Below are 24,705 nucleotides of genomic sequence, written 5' to 3'. Positions count from 1 at the left end.
ACTTCTACAAGTAGAACTACAAACCCCTGAAGAAAGAGATCAAGGAAGACTTCAGAAGGTGGAAAAATCTCCCGTGCTAATGGATTGGTAGAATCAACATAGTAAAAACGGCTATAGTACCAAAAGCAATCTACATGTTTAATGCAGTTCCCATGAAAATCCCAAGACATTCATCATAAAGATTGAAAAATCCACCCCAAAGTTCATTTAGAAACACAAGAGACCACAAATAGCCAAGGCAATACTCAGCAAAAAAAGCAATGCTGGAGGTATCACAATACCTGACTTCAAATTATATTACAAAGCCATAGCAATAAAAACAGTATGGTACTGGCACAAAAATAGATATGAAGACCAGTGGAACAAAATAGAAGATCGAGATATGAATCCACACAATTATACCCACCTCATTTTTGAGAAAGGTGTCAAAAACATACGATGGAGAAAAGATAGCCTCTTCAACAAATGTTGCTGGAAAAAGTGGTTATCTGCCTGCATAAAACTGAATCTAGATCCATGTTTATCACTCTGCACTAGTATCAACTCAAAATGGATTAAACACCTTAATATCAGACCTGAAACTCTGAAGTTAGTACAGGAAAGAGCAGGGAATACTCTGGAAGCATTAGGTATAGGCAAAGACTTCCTCAATAGAACCCCAGCAGCCCAACAACTGAGAGAAAGGATGGACAAATGGAACTTCATAAAACTAGAAAGCTTCTGCACAACAAAAGAAATGGTCTCTAAACTGAAGAGACCACCCACAGATTGGGAGAAAATTTTTGCTAGCTATATATCAGACAAAGGACTGATAACCAGAATACATAGAGAGGTCAAAAAACTAAACTCCCCCAAAATCAATGAACCAATAAATTAATGGGCAACCGAACTAAATAGAACTTTTTCAAAAGAAGAAATTCAAATGGCCAAAATATACATGAAAAAATGCTCACCGTCTCTGGCCATAAAAGAAATACAAAGCAAAACCACACTAAGATTCCACCTCACCACCAACAACTGGTGTTGGTGAGGATGTGGGGAAAAAGAAACCCTCATACACTTCTGGTGGGAATGCAAGCTAGTGTAACCACTCTAGAAAATATGGAGGCTTCTTAAAAAACTAAACATACATCTACCATATGATCCAGCAATCCCACTTCTAGGGATATACCCAATGAATGTGACTCAGGTTACCCCAGAGACACCTACACACCCATGTTTATTGCAGCGCTATTCACAAGCCAAGTTATGGAAACAGCCAAGATGCTCCACTACTGGTGAATGGATTAAGAAAATGTATTTATACATGAATGAATTTTACTCAGCCATGAAGAAGAATGAAATCTTATCATTTCCAAGTAAATGGATGGAATTGGAGAATGTCATCTTATGTGAAGTTAGCCAGGCTCAGGAGACCAAAAATTGTATGTTCTCCCTCATATGCAGACTTTAGATCTAAAACAAATGCAGTAATATTATTAGAGTTGGGTCACATGCTAAGGGGAGAACACATACAGGAGGAATAGGGAAAGGTAGGAAACCCAAAACTTGAAAGTATTTGATGTGCCCACTAGAAGAGCTAATACAGTAACCTTGAAATGACAGAGGTCAGTATGGGAAGGTGACTGGGAAGTAGTGAAGAGATCTGGTAGAGATGAATCAATTCGGGTTGTAATATACTTGTGTATGGAAGCAATGACAGGAATATCTCTGTATAGCTATCCTTTATCTCAACTAGCAAAAATGCTATGTCTTTCTTATTATTGCTTAAGTATTCTTCAACAAAATTGGAAAAGAAGGCAGAACATGTTCTGCCTGCAAGCGAGGGGGTTGGGGGGAGAGGAAGGGGCTGAGGGCAAGGGGGAGAAATGGCCCAAACAATGTATGCACAAATGAATAAATGAATAAAGACAAAAAACCAGAAACATACACACACACACACACACACACAGAGAGAGACACAAAAGCATTTGTAAACAGGTCCTGCCCTGGGGGAGGATGTTAGTATTAGTTGGAGGGGGAGATGGCAGAGAAAGGAGGAGAGGGTGAATATGGTGCAAAAATGTGCACACATGTATGTAAATGCAAAAATGATACCTGTTGAAACTGTTCAAGAATCAGGAGAGGAGGGATAAAAGAGAGCAGAGGAAAGGGTGAATTCAAGTATGATATATTTGATACATTGTATGAACTTTTGTAAGTGCCACAAGGTACCCCCACCCAGCACAATAAAAGAAAATTAAAAAAAAATCTTTTATCCTTAACTGGTCTGCTTTGAATTTACATATACATGTAGTTCTTATGGTCAGTCAAAGATACTGGAAAATTTTGTAAGCATAGTTTTGGATGTCTCCCTCTTGAGTCTCTGAGCTAAGATGCCCTCAGACTTTTAAGTGATGATGGTCAACTGTATTCCATTATCTAGTTCTTAAAGACAGAAAGTGAAGATTTGCTGTGTTAGAGAGCTGCAGTTTGAATGCTTGTCTCATCCGAACACAAATGTAAGTTTAATTGCTATGGACGGTATGAGAAAGAGAGAATTTTAAGAGCTGACTATGTCACAAGGGTTCCCCCTTCATGAATGGACTAACACCATTTTTGTGGGAATGGGTTCACCTCTATTGTGTGTTCTCTCTCTCTCTCTCTTTGTCTCCCTCCCTCTCTTCCATCTTTTGCCCTTCTGTCATGTCCTTGCTGATGATGTTCCCTTGATCGTAGACTTTCTGACCTCCAGAATTGTGAACCATTATAAACTACCTAGTCCACGATATTCTGTTATGGTAGCACAAAAATGAACTAAGATTAGTTCATTTAGCTGCCCTGTTTGGTATGAACTACCTTCATCCCTCAGGTTATAATTCTAACTTTCATAAACAATCTTTATTGACAACTCCACATAGAGCCTACAAACCATAGCTAATGAGTTCATTTAGAATACTGAATTTGTAGGAACCATGATTTTTCAAAGGAACAGTAGTAAAATATAAAAATGCAACTCAGATAGTTGTGTAAACTCATGAGAAGTCTAATATGGGTTGATTTAATTTGAATAGTGAATTTAAAAATGACTCATGGAATAACTTGCTAATAGTTAAATATTGGCCAATATCCAGCAGTATTACTGAATGATGATAAAAGCAAAAAAAATGGATAGGTAACTACAAGAATAATTTCTCCTACCTCTCAATTCTGAAAGCAAGATTTAAAACTTAGATTCGATGAGATATTCCCCTTTGTTTTTAGCTGTATGCCATCATTTGTACCTGGAAGTGCCTAGCAACAACACTGATCTTGATTTGAATTCTAGGTGTTGAAAAATCTAGGTGTTGAAAAAATCTAAGTGTTGAAAAAATCTCTGACCCTCAGTTTCCTCAAGAGCAAAGTGAACACCAGCCTTTACTTGGCAGCTTTTTAAAATAATTGGGCCTAATATATAGTGACTACTATGGTGCTTGTCAATCACCAATTATTTGTGTACTTACTGCTGGCTCTGGATAGGGGTTAATACAAGAATAGTTTAGGTACTCTACTGAACAAATGAATGAAAGTGTTTCAGATTTTATATCATACTCAATATGTTCTGTATCTTCAGAAGTGGACAATTTCTTTTCTAAATTTCTTTCTTTTTTATTGTTGTGCTGGTTGGAGTTCATAGTGGCATTTACATAAGTTTTTATAATATATAAAATATATCATACTTGAATTCACTCCCTCCACCATTCTCCTTTATCTACCCCTCCCCCATTCCTGGAATAATTTCAACAGGTATAATTTTTTCCGATGACATATATGTGTATGCAGAATTTGCACTATTTTCACCCCCCTTATTCTTTCCCCACATTCTGCCCCCTCCCACTGATACTCCCCACACAGACAGGACCTTTTCTACCCTCCCATTCTCCAATTTTGTAAAAGAAAAGAGTGACATTTTTGTTTGTTTAAAGGAGTTTCCTTGGGACATTTATATGTATATATGTATTATAACCCAAATTGCTTCATGTCCTCTATTTTTCTTCTTTCTACCTTTGTCCCCTTCTTATGGTGGTTTCAACAGGTTTAAAAATTCTGTATTCATTCTTGTGTAGAGCGTACATCGACCATGTTCACCTTCTTAACTTCCTTCTTTTACCTTCCTCCACAGTATGTGACCTCTCCTTAGTGTGACCTGCTTTTCATAATATTGCTGTATTTATATTAGATCTATATTCCACATATGAGTAAAAACATGTGGGTTTTGACATTCTGAACCTGATTAACTTCACTTAAGATGATGTTCTCCAGTTCTATTCATTTACCTGCAAATGACAATATTTTATTCTTTTTTGTGGCAGAATAGAATTCCATTGTGTATAAATACCACATTTTCTTAATCCATTCATAGGTAGTGGGGCATCTTGGCTGTTTCCATGGCTTAGCTATTGTGAATAGTGCTGCAAAAACATGGGTGTGCAGGTGCCTTTATTGTAACTTGAATTACATTCCTTCAGGTATAGCTGTAAGAGTGAAATTGCTGGATCATATGGCAGTTCTATTTTTAGTTTTTTAGGGAGCCTCAATTAAAAGTAGTATTTCTTTGGCATCTATCCTCAGTTCAGATTTATGTCTCCAGTTTCAGGTATTAGTAATTTTTTTCTTAGTAACATGTGGTAGCTCTTAAAACTCCCTGACCAATATGAACTACAAATTAGCATCTTAGTGATATAAATTAATATTTAGTTTAATTTAGTTATGTGTAATTCTAAAAATAAAATTTAAATACAGCAACAGATTTTTCATCAGTGAAAAGATATCATTTCTTCATGTAATATTTGTCTTTTTCTGCACTAACATTCTTTGAACAGATTTATTGAAGTATAATCAATACTCCAAACCCTTCGGGTCTTTAATATATGCACTGCAATTGGATCACACTAGTGTAGACATCCTGAACTGTCACTGAGAATCAAGGTAACATCATCAATGAGAATCAAGGTAACATCATCACTGAGAATCAAGTTAACATCATCATCACTGAGAATCAAGTTAACATCATTACTTCTAAAACTTTCCTTGTGCTTCTTTGTTTTTTCTAAAACAAAAAAGTGAGAACCCTGAGCAGGGGTCTACCTTTAGGTGCACAATGCAGTGTTATAAAAACACAGTATTTAACTCAGTTGGGGAGCTGATGTTTGTTGGGTAGTACTGGAACTTTTTGTCGGTTGAACAACGTCTCCCCATTTCCCCCACCCACAGCTTTTGGAAACTACCTATCTAGCTAGTCTTTGCTTCTATGAAATAAAGGCATAGGACCTGATACTGCTAAACTTAGAATAAAACACACAGGGAAAGCTGTTTCACACTGATATTTTTAGTTATTTCTTAATGTGACACTAAAATCATGGTATCAAATCAGAAATGGACAAGTAGAACTACATGAAAACTAAAAACTTCTGCACGGCAATGAAAACCATCCACAAAAGGAAAGGAAAAACCTATGGAATAAGATAAAATATTTAGGTAACATATATATGGTAAGTAGATAACACCCACAACATATAAGAAATTTCTACAACTCAATAGCAAAAAAGTAAATAACCTGATTTAATCAATGGACAAACTACTTGAATGGACATTTCTTCCAAGAAAACATAAAAATGGCTAACAGTTATACAAAAAGTTGGTTAATATCACCAATCATCCAAGAAATGTAAGTAAGAACTACAATGAGATATAACTTCATGCCAGTTAGGCTGGTTAACGTCCAAATGCTGGCAAGGGTGTGGGAGAATTGAAATCCTAATATATTGTTGGTGCAGCCACTATGGAAAATAATGCAGTTGTTTCCTCAAAAAATTAAAATTGAGCTGCTATATACCATACTCAGCAATCTCACTTCTAAGTATATATCCAAAAGAATTTAAATCAGGATCTTGAAAAGATATTTTAACTCTTGCATTTGTTGCAACATTATTCAAAACAGATAAGATATGGAAAAAATCCTAAAATGTTAACAAAAAGATGAATGGCTAAAGAAAATATAGTTTATTTATGTAGTGCAATATATGTAATAAATCCTGCTATTTGAATGAACCTGTTTACTATGCTAAGTGAAATAATCTAGCTGCAGAAGAACAAATGCTGCAAGATTTCACTCATATGGAAGTGGTATTACTTTTTCTATGTTTCAGCAATATACCAACATCAAAAATTGATTTCAGAGAGGGTGGGGGCACGGGGGAGAAATGACCCAAGCATTGTATGTACATATGAATAATAAGACAATAAAAAAAGATTTCACTATAATGTCTAACTTCATATTTGATTTTATAAATATAGATATCAAATATAACCATTCTATAGAGTTCCAATTAACCAACACATTCTTTAGCACTTTCCAAAACACTTTATTAATATACTCGTATTTTCTTTTATGCTAAGAGAAGCATTTTGCAGAAACCTGTGGGATATATTCCCACTGCTAGCCCTGAATAATACTATATAATTAGCCCAGAGGCAGACATTTCATAAATATGTCTAATTGAGACCTTTCTACTTGAACTGTTTATTTTATATTCTGTTATACTTACAAAAATATGCAGTTTCCAAAACAGGAGGCTGGGATTGATTACAAAAGTTTGACATTTTTACTTCTTTTACTAAGGTTTTGAGAAGTTGGCCCATTTGATTTTAAAGCATATAGTCAGGAAGTTTAAAATGGACACTAGATTTTTTTTTCTGTGAAAATGTGTAGTGTATGTGGGAAGATATGCCCTGTCTCATCAGTCAACATTCTTTTAGACAGAATGCTTGTTTCTCCCTGGGTGACACATGTGGCAATTATCTGGAGGAATTCAATCTGGAAGCAATAAGAACTGCTTCCAGTTCTTATTTATGAGCTTGATTGTCTGACAGACCATTCCTAAATCTGTAGCAAGTAGTCTGTAACTGTCAACCTTACCTCTATGAGACGAACAATTTTGATAAACACTGTAACTGAAGCTTCAGAAGTAGCCCAAATGTAGGAAACACAAATGGTCTTGATATATTTTTAAAATTATACTTCGTGATCAAGGTACGTTTGAAACACAAATACTTACATGAGGATGGTGGTGATTGAAACTGGTTTATGGCCCTAAAATTGTACTTTGTTTTCCTCTTTGAAAACACTCATATCCCACAGTAATAACTGTTTGCACTCAGAATAGATATTTCATCTTAGATTGTCAAGCTGCAATCATCATTCTGAATGGTGAGTTAGTAAGTATTATATCTACTTCTTAAGTGTTACATGACAGCCACTGCAGAAGGCCAAGGCAATCAATTGAAAGATAAGTGGAATCAGTCCAAATGGATGCCCACTGGCCACATAGCAAATTGAAATTATTATACTGACTTCTGTTTTGTAGATTTGACTAGAGTGACTTCAGATTTGAGGTTTAGATTTTAGCTTGTGACCATATGCATGCAAAGTTCTGAGAATTCTGCTGTTGCCATATAATAAAGTTGTATGAAGTGATGGGCACACGGACCACTCTGTTTGCACTGTGATATATCAGTAAAGTCCAGGTAACTTTTTAAATATAGCATCAGACTATCCATAGAATGCCTATTATTATTTATGTGGACATGCTGTTGATATTTAAATGGTTATAGAATATCATTTCATTATATTATTTCAATAGGCTAAAAGTGAAGAAATATTGTTTTCACATTTCACTTGTATAATGTTTATATAAGTCTGTGCCATGCACAATTTGAAATATTGCAGAAATTCTAACTTCTGAAAGTCAGGATACCACCTGAAAAGGATATTTTGGATAAAGAAAGAATAAAATCATTCCTGATGCTGGTAGCTCACGCCTATAGTCCTAGCTATTAAAGAGGCAGAATCAGGAGGATCATGGTTTGAAGCCAGCCCCTGGGCAAATAGTTCATGAGACCCTATCCTGAAAAACACCCAATGCAAAAAAGGGCTGGTGGAGTGGCTCAAGTGATAGAACTCCTGGCTAGCAAGCATGAGACTCTGGGTTCAAACTCCAGAAGCACCAAAAAAAATTAAAAATGGAATAAAATCATGCAGAATATAAGTTTCCTAAGAAAGACATCTAGATTAGCTATGTGTGTTAAAGCAGTTAAGGAGAAGAAAAGAAATAAATTGAAGAGTCAAGGATGAAGGTAAAGTAGCATAATTTGTCTTGCATTATTAAGCTCTTTGTATGTATACTCTGATTTAATCTTTAATAAAATCCTTGATAGAAGCTGTGTCATTTCCAGTTCACAAAATAGCCACATGAATCTCAAGGAGATTAAGTGTATAATCCAAATTCACATGACTAGAAAGTGGCAAAGCAAGGATTTGGACCTGCTGACAAAGTCTAGAATTGTTCCATCCCACTTCACCCAGTATAAAAACCACATACACATAACTTCATCAGCAGAGGCAAACTCCTCAAGAATTAAATTTATCAAGGGATTTATCTCATGAATCTTTATGTAAGCTATGATGGATAGAAAAGTGGACAGTGCCTTTGGCTAATCTTTTATAAAGACTATTATGTAGCAGTTGAAATGAATGATTCTTATATCTAATCCTTATAAATTCAGTTACATTAAATTATTAAGTCAAGATACATCTTCTGCTGGAGGGCTGAGTATAGGAAAAGGAACATGAGGGAAATAAGAAAAGAAGAGAAATTATTGGTCATTTGATCAAGGAAGCACTGGGGATAATGCACAACTAATCTGATTGTTGATGGATGAATGAGGTATGGGTACTTAAGGTTTCAGATAGCTGGAAAATTGAAGAAAATTAATAAACAAATATGAAGTACTAAGAAAATGTCAATCTTAGTATATAAGATCTTAATTTTTACAACTTTACAACTCAGAGGTATTGATAAGTGGATACAAGAGAGAAGGAATTAATTATTAGAATACGGAAATATAAATAACTGATGGGAAATCACAAGAAGCAAGAGCTGATGGTGGAAGGCAATTCTAATAACTGACATTTATATTTTGCTCCTAGTATTCTAAACATGGTAGATAAAACTTCTTATACAACCCCTTGAGGGGACTATTATTATCACCACTGATGTATATTTTTAAAAAAACTAAGTCTCAGAGAAATTAAGTAAACTGCTCAATCAAAAAGGTATTAGCATAAGCCTCTATAAATTTTATAAATCTTGTGCAGATTTGCTTATATGCATTTTCTGGGAAAAGTGTGTAGCTTTCGTCAGTTTTTCAAAGTGGTTCATATGAAAAAAGATAAGAACCACTATGTGGATTCAAAGAGGACATTGTTGCAGAAAGGCATGATAGTGGGTCAGAGGTGGAATCCACAAGAGGGAAGCTGCTGTGCAGCCCGGCTACCTGGTAGTGTCTGTAGGTTGCACATAGTGGAGGACTGAGAAAGTAAGTAAATTTATTAAAGGCGATGGAAGATTGGCTTCTCACTGTTGGAAAAAGAAATTACAAATATGAAAGAGTAAAAGCTAGAATGAATCCTGTGGTGTTGCAGTGGAATTGGTGGCATACGATTTTCAAAATGTAGAGATAGATAAAAAGTACACACTTTTATCTAGATATACACATACACACACATATATAATTGTTACTCACTCCAATAGCAATGAACATATCTGAGGTAAAGAAAAGCATGTAATCCTAGCTATTTGATACTTGAGAGGCAGAAATAAGAGGATCATAGTCCATGGCCAGCTTGGGTAAAAGTTGGTGAGATCTTATCTAAAAAACAACCTGAGTGTGGTAGTGGGGCGTGCCTAAAACTTGTCTAAAGTCCCATAGCCAGCATTGTGCAAAGTCAAGATTGAGTCCACATGTCAGACTCCATGTACCATAGCCTGGACTACTCTGCTATAGGATCTAAAACTTGTAGTCAATGAATAGAAAATGTCAGAATAATTTTTACCTACTAAAAACAGATCATTTTTTCTGAAGCCTCTAGTAGAACAATGCATTTTGATGTTAAATTTGATTCTTTTTAGTAATGCCCCAGATCCACCACTTACAAATATTTTCTTAGATTAGTTCTTATTTCCATTACTTTTCAAAACACAAAATTCACAGTTTTTGTAATTTAAACAAATTCAGGTATTTGCATACATGAATCTAGAAGTAAAAAGTAAGTCATTGCTAAATTTGCAGAAAATATAAAAATCTAGGCAGTGTGATCATTGATTTATATAAATTATCTCAAGTGATTGCTCTAACAACATTTTGAATTTGTGTCTGTAATTCATGTCTGTTACTATTGGCATTTTATTGATGGTGAATCTCAGAGTACTGGTAAGTAATTTGTTCCAATAATTTATTTAAGAAGGCTCTATATTTTGCCACTGATTACTGTGGACTCATGTATTTATCACAGGATTGTAGATATGTGGTGATATGACTCAGATTTCCTGGATATCCATGAAGAAGAGATCAAGCTGAAATACATGTTTTTCAAAAACAAAGCCTTTTGTGGGAAGTGAGTGAATGCCCCCTTTGCAGTCTGTTTCACCTGGATAGAGGGAATTTTGTGATGTTTTAGATAACTGTTTCAAGGAACTGAAGGATAGTTCGACATGAAAGCACACAGCAACTTTTGCTCTCAGACTTATCTTTTCTTTCTAGACATTGTGTCACACTGTCTAAAAAAGAGGTGTTTTATCAAACAGACATAGGCCTAGAGCTAATGTGCTCTACACACCTGTCACTGACATAGGGACTAGTCAATTGGCAGAAATGTTAGTGAACTAAAAACAAGGCTTAGAAAGGCTTTCAAGAGATCTAGTCTCACTGCACTTGCTGAGAAAGGTGTAGAAGTATAAGCCCCAAATGACTCGACTCAAATCCCTGTAGAGATTTGAGCCAGCGGCAGTTAGAAATACAAAGTCGAAGCAATGGAACACAGCACAGACACAAGACAAATGATAGCATGAAGCAAACATGAGATAAAAATATATCATTAAATTCCCAGTGAGGGGGAAATGGAGTGGCTAAAGTTTAATCAACAAGCATTTCGTCGGACATTGTTGAATAGATACTGAATGGGGCAACCAGTTGAGACTGTAGATTTTATATAACATATTTACCTTAAATGATTACATGTTTTTCATTTTATTGGGGCCTTGATGAGGTTGGGTGGGTGAAAGAGTTGAAAGCATATCTGTGGGTAGAAAATGAAAAAAAGTTTGTGACATCTACATTATCAAAACAGGTTATATAAAAAAGATGCAATAGTTCAGAATTGATTACTATTAGGAAAAATATTAAAATACCTTTCACTTTTATAATTTAGGATGATTATAAAGTGTTTTTCAATTAAAGACTAATTAATTTTGCTTTTTTGATTGACAATAATTGTACTTTTTATGAGGTGTAATGTAATGTTTTGATTTTGATGCTTGCATACATTGGGTAATGATGAAATCAGGGCAGTTCACATGTCCATTGCTCAGACATTTATCATTTCTTTATGAGTCCATTCAAAATCCTCCTTTCTTGTTGTTTTAAGATTTATAATGTATTAATTTTATTTGCCCTTCTGTGCCATGGTACAGACAAACTTATTCTTATCTACCCGTAACATTATCTCATTCACGTGTGGAATCTAAAAACATGGATCCCATAGAAGTTGAAGGTAGTATTTTGGTTACAAGAGATGGGAGATCAGAAAAGAGGGTGGACGGGAAAGTTGGTCAAAGATTTTATTTTTAGTATAGTTTTAGGTTCACAGAAAAATTGGGAAGAAAGTTCAGCAGTTTCACATATACGTTCTTCTCCCTCACATGCACAACCTGCTCCCTTGCTAACACCCCCTCAGAGTGGTGCATTTGTTATAACTGATGAACCTACACTGATACAATATCATCACCCAAAGTCCTTAGTCTTCATTAGGATGTAGGCTTGCATTGAGCATTCTGTCAGTTTGCATGTGTGTGGAATGACATGTACCCACCACTATAGTATCATACAGAGTATTTTCAATGACATAAAAAACCACTCTGTTCCTTGTATTCATTTCCTATACCTGATACTTTCTGTATCTATAGTTTTGCTTTTTGTAGAACGTCATGTCGTTGGAATCATACAGTACATAGCCTTTCAGATTGGCTTCCTTCTCTTAGTTATAAGCATTTACATTTCCTTTATTTCTTTATGTGGCTTGATAGCTCATTTCTAATTAGCACTGAAGAGTATTGCAGTGTTTGAAGGGACCACAGTTTATTTATCTATTTACATACTGAAGGATATCTTGATTGCTTCCAAGTTTGGGCAGTTATGATGGATAAAGCTATGTTCCAGAAAAACCAGTTCCCAGAGTCTGAGAACCAAATGCAAGATGCCACGAAACTCAAGAAAAGAGAGACAAATCCAGGATTGCACAGAGCAATTTATTTGGGACATATAGTACAGAATTATGGTCCTGTGTGGTGTCAAGGCCTCTTGGATGCCAAATAGGTCAAGACAGAGGTAATTTTATCTAAGCCTGAATGCATCTGATTTATCTGAAGCTAATATTAAAGAGGCCAATCACAAAGCTCCACACTAATAATTCTGTCTATTTATAGTATGCTGGGAACTTACAGAGGGAAAACCAAGGAACATTACTCAGGGGCAGTCATGACAGCTATGGGTAAAGATGGCTACAGTCATGTGCAGCTGAATCAATGCAAGATGGCATAGCACATCTTTGCAGAGGTTTTGTGTGTGTGAATTTTCCGCTTTTTTTTTCTTTTGAGTAAATAGCAAGAGTGCAATAGCGTGATCATATGGCATAAGCGTGTTTAGTGTTCTAAGAAACGGCCAGGCTGTTTTGCATTTTACTTTACCACCAGCAATAAATGAGTGCTTCCTTTGCTTCATATTCTTGCTAGTACTTGGTAATGTTACTGTCCTGGATTTTGTCCATTCTAATAGGCATAGTGTCTTGGCAATTGTTCAATGCATATTTGATGAGAATGTATACATTCTATTGTAGGATGAAGTAGTGCATTGATTTCAGTTATATCCAGTTGATTGGTAGTATTATTGAGTTTGGCTATGTTTTTACTCATGTTTTTCCCACTAAATCTGTACATTTCTGATAGTGTCAAAACATCCAGCTATAATAATCACTTCATTTATTTCTCTTTGTTCTTCTATGAGTGTTTGTCTCATTCAGTTTTATGCTCTGTTGTTAGAGGCATGCATATTAAGGATTCCGTGTCTTCTTTCTTGGAAAACTGACGTTTTTATCAATATCTAATGCCCTTCTGCACTCCTGATAACTTCTGGGTTTGAATCTGCTCTGTCTGAAATTATATGGCTACTCCTATTTTATTTTGATTAGTATTAGCATGGTTTATTTTTCTCTGTTCATTTACATATTTTAAATCCACATGTCTTTATATTTTAAATGGATTTCTTGCAGACACCTTATAGTTGAGTCTTGTTTTATTTACCGATAGTCTCTAGTCTCTTTCAATTGATATATTTAGACCATTAGTTCAAAGTGATTATCGACATAATTTGATTAATATATCCCATATATCATTTGTGTTTTCTATTTGTGGCCCTCATTGTATTTATTTTTGTCTTCCATTCTTTTTCTGCCTCTCATTGTTTTAATTGAGAATTTATGTGATGCCAATTTCTCTTTCTTAACATATAAGTTATATATTTTAGAAAGTTTTAAAAAATTGTTTCCCTAGAGTTTGTCATAAACATTTATGAGTAATCCATGTTCACTTTCAAATAATATGTACTACTTTAAGGTAGTGTCAGTATCTTATAATATCCTAAATTTATTTTTAAAAAATCCTAATTCTTCCGTTCTAACCCTTGCATCACCGCTGACCTTCATTTCACTTAAGCTGCATGATCAAACACATTGTTACTATTGTTATTTTAAACTATGATCTGCAGCATCAATAACTTACATGAAAAATAAGTTTTTTACACCACCAACAACAGGTGTTGGTGAGGATGTGGGCAAAAAAGGAACCCTTGTACATTGCTGGTGGGAATGCAAGCTAGTGCAACCGCTCTGGAAAAAAAATTTGGAGGCTTCTTTAAAATCTAAACATAGATCTGCCATATGATCCAGCAATCCCACTCCTGGGGAAATACCTAAAGGAATGCAACACAGGTTACTCCAAAGGCACCTGCACACCCATGCTTATGCAGCACTATTCACAATAGCCAAGTTATGGAAAGAACCAAGATGCCCCACTACTGATGAATGGATTAAGAAAATGTGGTATTTATACACAATGCAATTTTACTCAGCCATGAAGAAGAATGAAATCTTATCATTCACAAATTAATGGATGGACTGGAGAATATCATTCTGAGAGAGGTTAGCCAGGCTCAGAAGACCAAAAATCATATGTTCTCCCTCATATGAAAACTTAAATCTAGGGCAAATACAGCAATGTAGTTGGACTTGGGTCACATGATAAGGGGAGAGCACACATGGGAGGTATGGGGATAGCAAAGAAACCCAAAACATGAAAGTATTTGATGTCCCCACTGCAGAGGAACTAGTACAGAAACCTTAAGTATTTCTTCTGTTCCTTTGTTTTTCCTTCTCTTTCTACTATTCACATCATGTGTATCTAACACCTTTTGCAATTTTCCCACAGTCCTTGGATAATGTGGGCTTTTTTTCCCTTTTTCATTTTTTGCTCTTTTTGCTTTTGGGATATCTATTCTTTCTTGATGTCTACTTTTTCCATTAGATACCTTAACATATCAGTCATATTTGTTTTAAATTCCTAGTCTTAAAGTTCCAATATCCCTGCCATGTTTGTATCTGATGCTTGGTCTCTCTCTAAATTAGTTCTTTTGTATATTATGCTTTGTAATTTTTTCTTGATAGCCAGGAATAGGTAAGAGAAACTGCTGTAAATAAGGCTTTGGACATGTGATAACTTGTGGAGGGTGGGGAAGCATTTTTTTTTAATAAGGTTTCAACCTTTTAGAAAATGTATGTCTCTGGGCTGTGAACTTCACAAGTGCTTTTTAATAACAAAGTCCTCCCCCATTCCTTAGGTGGAAGCTGGAGTTGAATATTTACCTTTTCCCTTGTGGAACACTAGAACTGATTTTCCCTTTGCCTAAGTCAGAAAAGTTCTGATAAAATCCCTGCTGGTTAGATTCTGGTTATGTAATTTCTCTTGAAGGTAACTCTTATTAAGAACAGAATGCTCTCATGTATGTCACAGTGATTTCTTTTCCTCTTACTGCTGCAAGCACCGGGGCTGCAGTGGGGGGGTGCATTTTCTCAGATATTTATTGTGAGAACCTAACTGAGCATCTACAAGTGAAACCTCCTGGAATATTTAACCCTTAGGCATGTTCATGGTAAGCTTGTAGAATTGTGTCTATTACAGTTTGGGTTTTCCTGTCCTAGCCTTGATCTCTGTTCTGGTAAGCCATGATTCCCTGTTTTCTGCTGTTCACCCCTCCAGTCATGATTGCAGAGGTTCACTGTGTCCTCAGTCCTCTTACAGATTCAAGAAGGACTGTTGATTTATCAATCTGTTCAGTTTTTTTTATTAAGACCCTCTTTACTTCTCAAGGATTTTTAAAATAAAAACTTTTCCAGGCACAGGACACTGATACTATCTGAACTCATATGGCTGCTTATCTTGGCCATACCACACCAAAATTATTGCTGCTTATTTCTTCTGTTTCTCCTATAAATATCTTAGTCTTTAAAGTCAGCAATAGCTTATTAGAAACCCATGTTTTACTTATTCTTATGATTTGGGCAAGAAAGTAATGTCTCCAGAATTTAATTTTTTCTCAGAGAGACAAAATAAAAATTTCTACATTTGAAGCTTATTTTGAGGTTAATTATTAATATATTAGTAGTATTACTTAATATTAGACAAGATGATTGTAATTTAGCCCATAATTTTGCTCCTGTTAGATTAAAAGAACATAAACTATACAATTCTACAATGAATTGCTAAAAATTAATTTAAACATGCATTTAGACTAAAAATGACAATGTTAATTCTATTTTCATTAATACATTTTAAAGGTATTTAATAAGAATATTTATTGTTTTGGATAAAATGTCATATAACATAGATCTCAACTACTTTAATATAGATAAATTATATAAAACACATAAACTATAGGCATCAGCATACATAGTTGCAAATCTGGCTCTAACCAGGGTTTTCTCTCTTTATTATGAACAACTGTAAAAGACTCCATGGAATATAATTTAAAATTAGATGTGTCCATATTTTGAGTCCATGCATATGGAAACTCCAGTTAAGTAAGCTCCCTCCATATATTCATATCCTTGAAAACATAAACCTGTAAGGAAAATTATATGGTATGTTCTTCACTGAAATGTTAAAAGATGCTTTTACTCTCTATTCAGTCAGATTGATATAAATTTCAATAACAGAACTAAAATATAACATGGTAAAGTTTCCAATGAGCTGAAAGGATATTAGGTCAATAGAATATTGGTATTTATAGGTAAAACAAATTAGAGAGTCATTGAGTCTATATTTAAATAGTATATACTGAATGGATTCACATTAGTTAAACAAGAAAAAATAATAATAATTTTGTGCCCCCATTCTCTCTTTCTTCCTTCCTTCCTTACTTCTTTCCTTCCTTCCTTCCTTCTTTCCTCCCTCCCTCAATCTCTCCCTTCCTTCCTTTCTTCCTTCCAAAAAAGTTAAAAATCTTTCTTCTTACTGTTGCCATTGACGTTTATTTTTGAAAGGCATCACACTGTCCCTATGCAATTTATAAAATAACAGTAGTAGCAAAAGTACTTACCAACATAATATACTACTTACCTAGGATAAGATGGATCATTGCCTGTATCTCAGGAGCTCCTAGTGTCTTTTCTAATCATATTCTCATTTTCTCCTTTTCTTATACCATTTCTAACTACATACATATCCACAAATAACATAATGACTAATTTTAAAAATGGCATAAAAAATACAAACCAAGTTGGGAAATGGAATGATAATATTGTGACTGTCAAAAGAGTATCCTGGAGAAGATAAACTGAACATAGACTCTGGATATGATTTCTTCTTTGAAAATATAAGATACATTCTGGGGAAGTCAGTAGGCGTGGACACAAAAAAGCCCCTGAAAAACAAAAGAACTGGAAAAACTGGGATTTCTCACAGGCCTGGAATTTGGGCTAGATGCTAGAATTCTAAAAGTAATATGGAGTCTTCTGCTTCTAAGCTCCAATAGTCTACCCCTGCTCTTATGTAGATCAAAATGGAATTGTGTGAAGGAGAAAGAAAGGGAGAAATAAGTTCCAAGGTAAGTGAACTGAAGCTATGAATTTCAGCCAAGCATTTTGTTTTGAGGTGAAAAAGATGGGGCACATGATGTTAATGTAGACTCATCTGATTCATTTAAAAAACATTTTTACTAACATATATTAGTTGTTCTGGGGGATTTAATTTCCTATATATGCTTCCAATGTACTTTGGTTAGATTCACCCCTTCCATCATTCTCCCTCATCCCTCCTCTCTCTTCTTAAAACAACTTCAACAAGTTTCGTTGTTCTATTTTCATACAAGTATATAAAGTACATTAACAATATTCATTCTTTTTCACACTCTCTATTCAACATCCCCCTTCCCACTAGTATCCAACCTCAAACAGTGTCGATTTTACTTTCCTATCCTTCATTTAAAATGTATATTCATGCTCAGAGGGGTTTTGCTGGGGTAGTTGACACATGAATATTTTGTAGTTTAATCATATTAGCCCTCTCTATCAATCTCTCTTCCCCTATCCCCTTGCCACCAATATACAACAGCTTTCAATACACGTCTTTATGCCATTTCTACTCAGTGAGGCAATGTATTTCAGTATTATTTGGTCTCTATCATTTTATCATTTTCTCTCTCAGTTTCTCACACAGTCCCATAATTACAAATACATTATATATATATATATATATATATATATATAAACAAACATATATAAATATTTTTTCTTTTAGATCAAGCTTCAACATATGAAAGAAAACATGTGAACTTTGTCTTTCTGAACCTGACTTACTTGGCTTAACAGGATGATCTCCACTTCTAACCTGCAAATAATATAATTTCACTTTTCTTTATGGTTGAATATATATATATATATATATATATATATATATATATATATCACATTTTCTTTTTTTCCTTTATTGTTGTCCTGGGTGGGGGTACACTGTGTAATTTACACATATTTTTACAATGTCTCAATATATCATACTTGAATTCCACATCGTACATTTTCTTAATCCATTCATCAGCTGTAGGACATCTGGGCTGTTCCCACAGGTTGAATAGTGCTGCAGTAAACATGGGCATGCAAGTGTCCCTGTTGTACAGCCCTTCAGGTAGATGCCCAGGGGTGATATCATTGGATCCTATGACTGTTCTATTTTTAGTTCTTTAAGGAATCTCTATACTTCTTTCCATAATGGTCACACTAATTTACATTCCCACCAACAATTTATGAGCATTCCTTTTTCTGTATCTTTGCCAGAATTTTATTCTTGTTTGTATTCTTGAGGATAGTTGTTCTGACTGGAGTGAGGTAAAATCACAATGTCATTTTTATTTTCATTTCCTTTGTGGCAAGGGATGTTGAGCATTTCTCCATGTATTTATTGGCCATTTGTCTTCTTTTGACAATTCAGTTCAGTACATTTTCCCACTTATTCACTGGTTTCTAATTCTTTGTGAGCCTAGGTTTTTGAGCTCTATGTATGTTCTGGTTATTAATCCCTTGTCAGATGTATAGTGGCATTGGTTTTCTCCCATTCTGTAGGCTGTCTCTTACATCTAGTGACTGTTCCTTTGGCTGTGCAGAAACTTTTTAGCTTGATGTAGTCCTGTTTGTCATATTTGCTGAACTATTTGAGTTCTATTCAGGAAGTTATTGCCTATGCCTACATGTTTCAGAGTTTTCCCTATTTTTTCCTGTAGCAGTTTCAATGTTTCAGATCTTGGTTTAAGATCAATGATTCTCTTTGAATCATTAGTACAGGGTGAGAGATAACCAGTTTTCCCCAAATAATTATTGAAGATGCTGTTTTTAGTCCAGGGTTGTTTTGGACTTCTTTGGCAAAGTGCTGATTTATTTTTTGGTCTTCTGTTTTGTTCCATTAACCTTAATGTCTGGTTTTGTGCAATGCTGTTTTTATTGCTATGGCTCTGTAGTATGGTTTGAAGTCAGGTATTGTGACAACTCCAGCTTTGATCTTTTTGCTCAAGATTTCTTTGTCTAGTCAAGGTCTTTTGTGTTTTTGTATGAGTTTTAGAGTTGTTTTTTCTATATCTGTGAAGAATGTCATTGGAATTTTACTGGGGATTGCATTGAACATATACCTTGCTTTTAGCAGTATCGCCAGTTTCACAGTATTGATTCTGCCAAGCTTGAGAGGTCTTTTCATTTTCTGATACCTTCATTGATCTCTTTCTTTAGTGATTTATACTTTCCTTATAGAAGTCTTTCACTTTCTTTGTTAAATTTATTCCTAAGAATTTTTGAAGCTATTGTAACTGTAATTATTTTCCTAATTTCTTTCTTAGTCTGTTCACTTTGATGTAGAGAAAGGGTACTGGTTTTTGTGTATTGATATTGTATCCTGCTACTTTACTGAAAGTGTTTATAAGATCTGAGATTGTATTGGTGGAGGTTTTAAAGGTCTTTCAGGTATGAGTATTTCATCTGAAAAAAATGGATAATTTGACTTTTCTGCCTCTATTTGAGTCCCTTTTTCTCCTACTTCAGTTATCAGGCTAGGAGTTCCAATGTTAATTGAAGAAGGGTGGGGAGAGTGGACCCTCTTGTCTTGTCCTTGACTTTAGAGGAAATGGCTTTGATTTTTCCCCATTAAGAATTATGGTGAGTATAGGTTTGCCATATATACTCTTTATTGTATATATTCCTTCTATGCTTAGTTTCTTCTGAAGTTTTATCATAAATGGATGCTGAACATTGACAAGGACTTTTTCCTCATCACTTGAGATGATCATGTGATTTACGTTCTTGAATCTGCTCACATGTTGTATTACATTTATTGATTTGCATATTTGAATCACCCTTGCATCCTTAGGATGAAACCAATTTGTTCAGGATATATGTTCTTTTTGATGTTTGTTTAATTTGATTTGCAAATATTTTGAGAATTTTTTGCATCTATATTCATTAAAGAGAGTGGTGTATCATTCTCTTTTTTTGTTGTGTCCTTGTCTGGTTTTGGAATGATTATAAAAGTGGCTTCATAGAATGAGTTTGGTAGCATTTCTACCCTATTTTATGGAAAAGTTTTAGGAGTATTTGTGTTAGTTCTTCCATAAATGTCTTAAAGAGTTTGGCAGTGAATTCATCAGGTCCTGGGCTCCTTCAATCTCCTTGCTTATTATGAGTCTATTTAGGTGGTTTACATCCTCTTGGTTCAATTTTGTTAGGTTAAATGCATCAAGAAATTTATCTATTGCTTCCAAATTTTCCAGTTTATTTGAATATAGGTTTTCAAATTATTCTATCATGATCCTCTGGATTTCATTGACATTGGTTGGGATATTCCTTTTTTTTAATCTCTAATTTTATTAATTTGTGTTTTTTCCTTACTTCTTTTGGTCAGTTTGGCTAAGGGTCTATCAATCTTATTTATTTTTTCAAAGAACCAATTTTTTGTCCCATTGATTTTATAATTTTTTTATCTCTATTTCATTGATTTCTGACCTAATTTTATTATTCCTTTCCATCTGCTTATTTTGGGTTTAGTTTGTTTTTATTTTTCTAAGAGCTTAACGTATATCAATAAGCTATTTATTTGTCTCTCTGTCTCTCTTTTTCTCTCTTTTATTTTTTTAATATAGGCACTCAAAGCTATAAACTTTCCTTTCAGCATGGCCTTTAATGTATCTCAAGGTACCAGTAGATTATGTTTTCATTTTCATTAGATTCTTGAAACTTTTTGATTTCTCCTCTTATTTCCTCAATGTGTTGTCAGTTTCCATGTGTTTGAATATTTTTTATAATTTCTTTTGTTGTTGTTCTAGTTTGACTCTATTATGATCTGAGAGAATGAGAAGAACGTGGATTGTGCAGCTGCTGGATGACATTCCTGTAGCTATCTATTAAGTCCATTTGCTCTATCGTGTCAATGAATTCTGAAGTTTCTTTGGTGATTTTTTTTTTTTTTTTTTTTTTTTTGGTGAGAATAGAGTATTGAAGCCTCCCAATGTTACTGTGTTGGAATCTATGTGTGCTATGGGTGCACTGACATTTGGGGGATACATACTAAGAATTATTATTTCCTCTTGATGGATTGTTTACTTTATTAATATGAAGTGCTCTTCATTGTTTCTCTAATTTTGGTCTGAAATCTGCTTTATAGTACTCCTTGTTTTGGGGTTCATTTACTTATATTTTTTCACTCTTTCACCCTAAGCCAATGTTTGTTCTTGTCAGTGAAAGGCATTTCTTATAAGCAACAGATGGTTGGGTCTTGATTTTTAGTCAAACTTATCATTATATACCTTGCTGGGGAATTGAGAACATTAGTATTCAGTGCTAATATTGAAGTGTATGTAGTATTTTCAGACGTTTCATTAGCTTTTCCTGATGTCTACTTTTCTCCCATTCCTTTATTACTTCTCTGCTTTGCTAGTGGGGTTTGTACTTTCTTGCATCTTTCTTACTGTGTCTATATTTTTCATCTCTGTGTAGGATTTATTTAAGTATTTTTTGCAGTGCCGGTTTGGTGGTCATGAATTCATTTAGTATCTGTTTATTGTAGAAGGTTTTTAATTCTCCTTTAATTGTGAAGGATGGTTTTGTTGTGTAGACTAGTCAAGGTTCACAGTTATTTTCTTTTGGGGCTTGAAATATAGAATTCCTATCCCCTTTGCATTTAAAGATTATGTTGAGAAATCTCCTGTTATTCTGATAGATTTGCCATTATGCATGACTTTTTGCTTCTTTTTTGTATTTCTCAATATTGTTTTGTATATTTTGTGTTTTAATTATACTAAGTCTGGGAGTGTTTCTTTTTTTGATCCTGCTGTTTGGTGTTTTGAAAACCTCCTGTATCTGGATGTCCTTCCTTTTCTCAAGATTGGGGAAATTTTCTGCCTTATGATGTTGAGTAATTATTTATGCCTTTAGTTTGTATCTTTTTTCCTTCTTTTATACCTATGATTCATGGCTTTGGTCTTTTGATGGTATTCCAGCAGTCTTGTATATTCCATTCATGGTTTTTGTTTTAGTATTGTTTTCAATGTCTTTGACTAATTGATCTAATTACTCTATTTTATCTTCAAGCCTTGATACTTCTTTCAAATTGCTCCATTCGCAGCAAGACTTTTGGTTGGACTTTTTATTTGGGATATTGAGGTCTTCATTTCCAAGATTTCAATTTAATTTTTTTTTAGAACTTCTATACCTTTGTTGAATTCATTTTTCATGACTTGCATTACCTTTATTTCACTCAGCTGTTTATCTGAATTCTCTTTGAGTTCAATTAGTTACTTGTATCATCTTTGTGTGCATTCAGCTGCTTATACATTGTCTCTTTGATTTTGTTGATAATTCTTGTCATTGTTATTTTGAATTCATCATTTGAAATTTCTTTGTCTTCACTATTGTTTAAGTTCCTTATCACATGTGGAGTTGTTGGCCTTTGAAGGAGAGTTGTTGCCTTGTTGTTTCTGTTTCTACATTAAGATTTATGCATCTGGGTTTGTTCTTGGTTGGAGGTTCCAATCCCTGTGTCTCTTTAGCTGGAGATTTCTCAAAGATTATTTAGGACTATGAAGTGACTGAGTCATGGTGTATTTTCTTATCACTAGACTGGAAGGATTGTGGCTCAGTAGTCAAACATTTATCTTCAGGTCTCAAGAGACCTTGATTAGAGAGAGAGAGAGAGACCTTAATGACAAGACCTTATGTGAGGTAGGTGAGTCTCAGCAAAAAAAAGAAAAAAAAAGTGTGCCTGTCAGAAGCTTAAAATAAGAGGATTATGTTCCAGACTGACTGGGGCAAAAAGTAAGATTATTTCTCCAAAATAACCAGAGCAAAAAGAGATGGAGCTCAAGTGTAGAGAACCTGCCTCATAAGTGTGAAGTGTTGAGTTCAAAGCCCAGTACAGACAAAAAATTTGAAAATTGTGCCCTGTATATGGTAAGTGCTCTGGTAGTGTGTCTAATGCATTTATGTTGACATCTAAAGTGGGGACTGTATGTAGCTTAATCTTTTGAGATGCTCTTAGGTATGGGTATGGACAGTACCTGGAGGTTCATTTACTCTGAAAGGAGATGGCATGAAAATGGGCTGAGGTGTAGGCTGGGCATCTGACTCCAGAACAGTCACAACTTTGACAGGCAAATAATTCATATACAGGATCACAACCTAATTTCAGATGGTCTACAGAACCAATAAGAGTCAAGGGAAGGCATCAAAAAAGATGAATGGGTATATCTTGACTTTTCTAAAAGAAAAAAAGGACACAGTTACATTGGCCTGAGGTGAATCTAGAGGATAAGACAGAAGTCTCTGCTGTTAAAGGCTGCTAGACACAGGTGAAAACAACACTAGAGGGGAACTGAGAAAGTTAAGTAACTATGTATATATTAAATATTTAACACTGAGTGCCAAAGCCCATTAGGTTCTCATAACTTTGGATTCATAGTCATCTAGTATCCAGGCAAGAAGAAAAAATCTTTTTCTTGGGTAATATAACCAGACTAAGATTAAAGACTTAAATATATTGACATTGATCATTAACATACATTCACACACACCTGGTCAGAATATTCTATAACAAAATTGTATGGAGTGTAGCCCCACATACAAATTCATTGCTTTCTTTTAGCTTTTTCTACTCTTAATAAAAGACAACAAAATATGATCCACATAAATTATATTAAATTATATGATCACATAAATTATAAATTATAGAAGAATCCAAACAAACAAGTAAATGTAAAACATACTTCATCTTAGATAAAAGGCATTGTCTTCAAAAGAAAGAATACTAGGATTAATAAAGTCAGTGAAATAAGAGATGATCATTTATTCATGGTATAAGATGAAATAATACAAAGGAAGGAATATTAAGAGAATAAGAAAACTGTTTTGCAATTTAAAATAATCATTATAGAATTAAAATTTCTGACAGTTAAGAAGTAAAGTTGAGGAAATACCTCAGAGAAAAAGCAAAAAGACAAAAAGATATAAGAAAAAGGAGAAGGATTAAAATTAACCCTGGGATTCAGGAAAGACAGAAGGATAACCTGAGGAAGATTTTATCAGAGCAATAATTTGAGAAAATTCCATAGAATTGTCCAACACAATGAATGAAAATAGATGTACATATTGTGAGTTTTCTGAATATTGGGAGTAAAGAGTCTAAAGATTATAGAAAGACTAAAAAAACCCACATAGATCATATATAAAGTATCAAGAATCAGGATGATTCCAATTATGGCATCAAAGTAAAAAATGTAACTTTTAAATTATAAAAGTTTTAAAATGTGAAGAAAATTATACATATAATAAATAGCCAATGGTCACTTTCAAATAGGCATAGTCTTTTAAAGTGTATCTCCTTTTATTACATACCAATCAAAGATGTTCTCCACCAGAACTAGAACAGAAACCAGGAAATCAGACATGGACCACAGAGCATGGAGATCCAAAACAAGAAAAACCCAGTGGATTTC

General features: G+C 34.3%; 1 long non-coding RNA gene across 1 annotated transcript in view; it reads right to left on the bottom strand.

Moving 5' to 3' along the window:
- Window positions 1–11,088: 11,088 nt before the first annotated feature.
- The window catches only part of LOC141414080 (uncharacterized), a 194,169-nt gene continuing 180,552 nt past the window's right edge, over window positions 11,089–24,705 (bottom strand). The window contains exons 5-6 of the long non-coding RNA XR_012439175.1: window positions 24,605–24,705; window positions 11,089–11,155 (exon numbers count right to left, since the gene is read on the bottom strand). This is a non-coding gene — a long non-coding RNA (uncharacterized lncRNA). The remainder of the gene's footprint in view (window positions 11,156–24,604) is intronic.

The sequence above is a fragment of the Castor canadensis genome, chromosome 11 (genome assembly GCF_047511655.1).
Source record: "Castor canadensis chromosome 11, mCasCan1.hap1v2, whole genome shotgun sequence".
NCBI classification, from domain to species: Eukaryota; Metazoa; Chordata; class Mammalia; order Rodentia; family Castoridae; genus Castor; species Castor canadensis.
The sequence above is the reverse complement of the archived record's forward strand: the minus strand, read 5'-3'. Positions and strand labels throughout refer to the sequence as shown.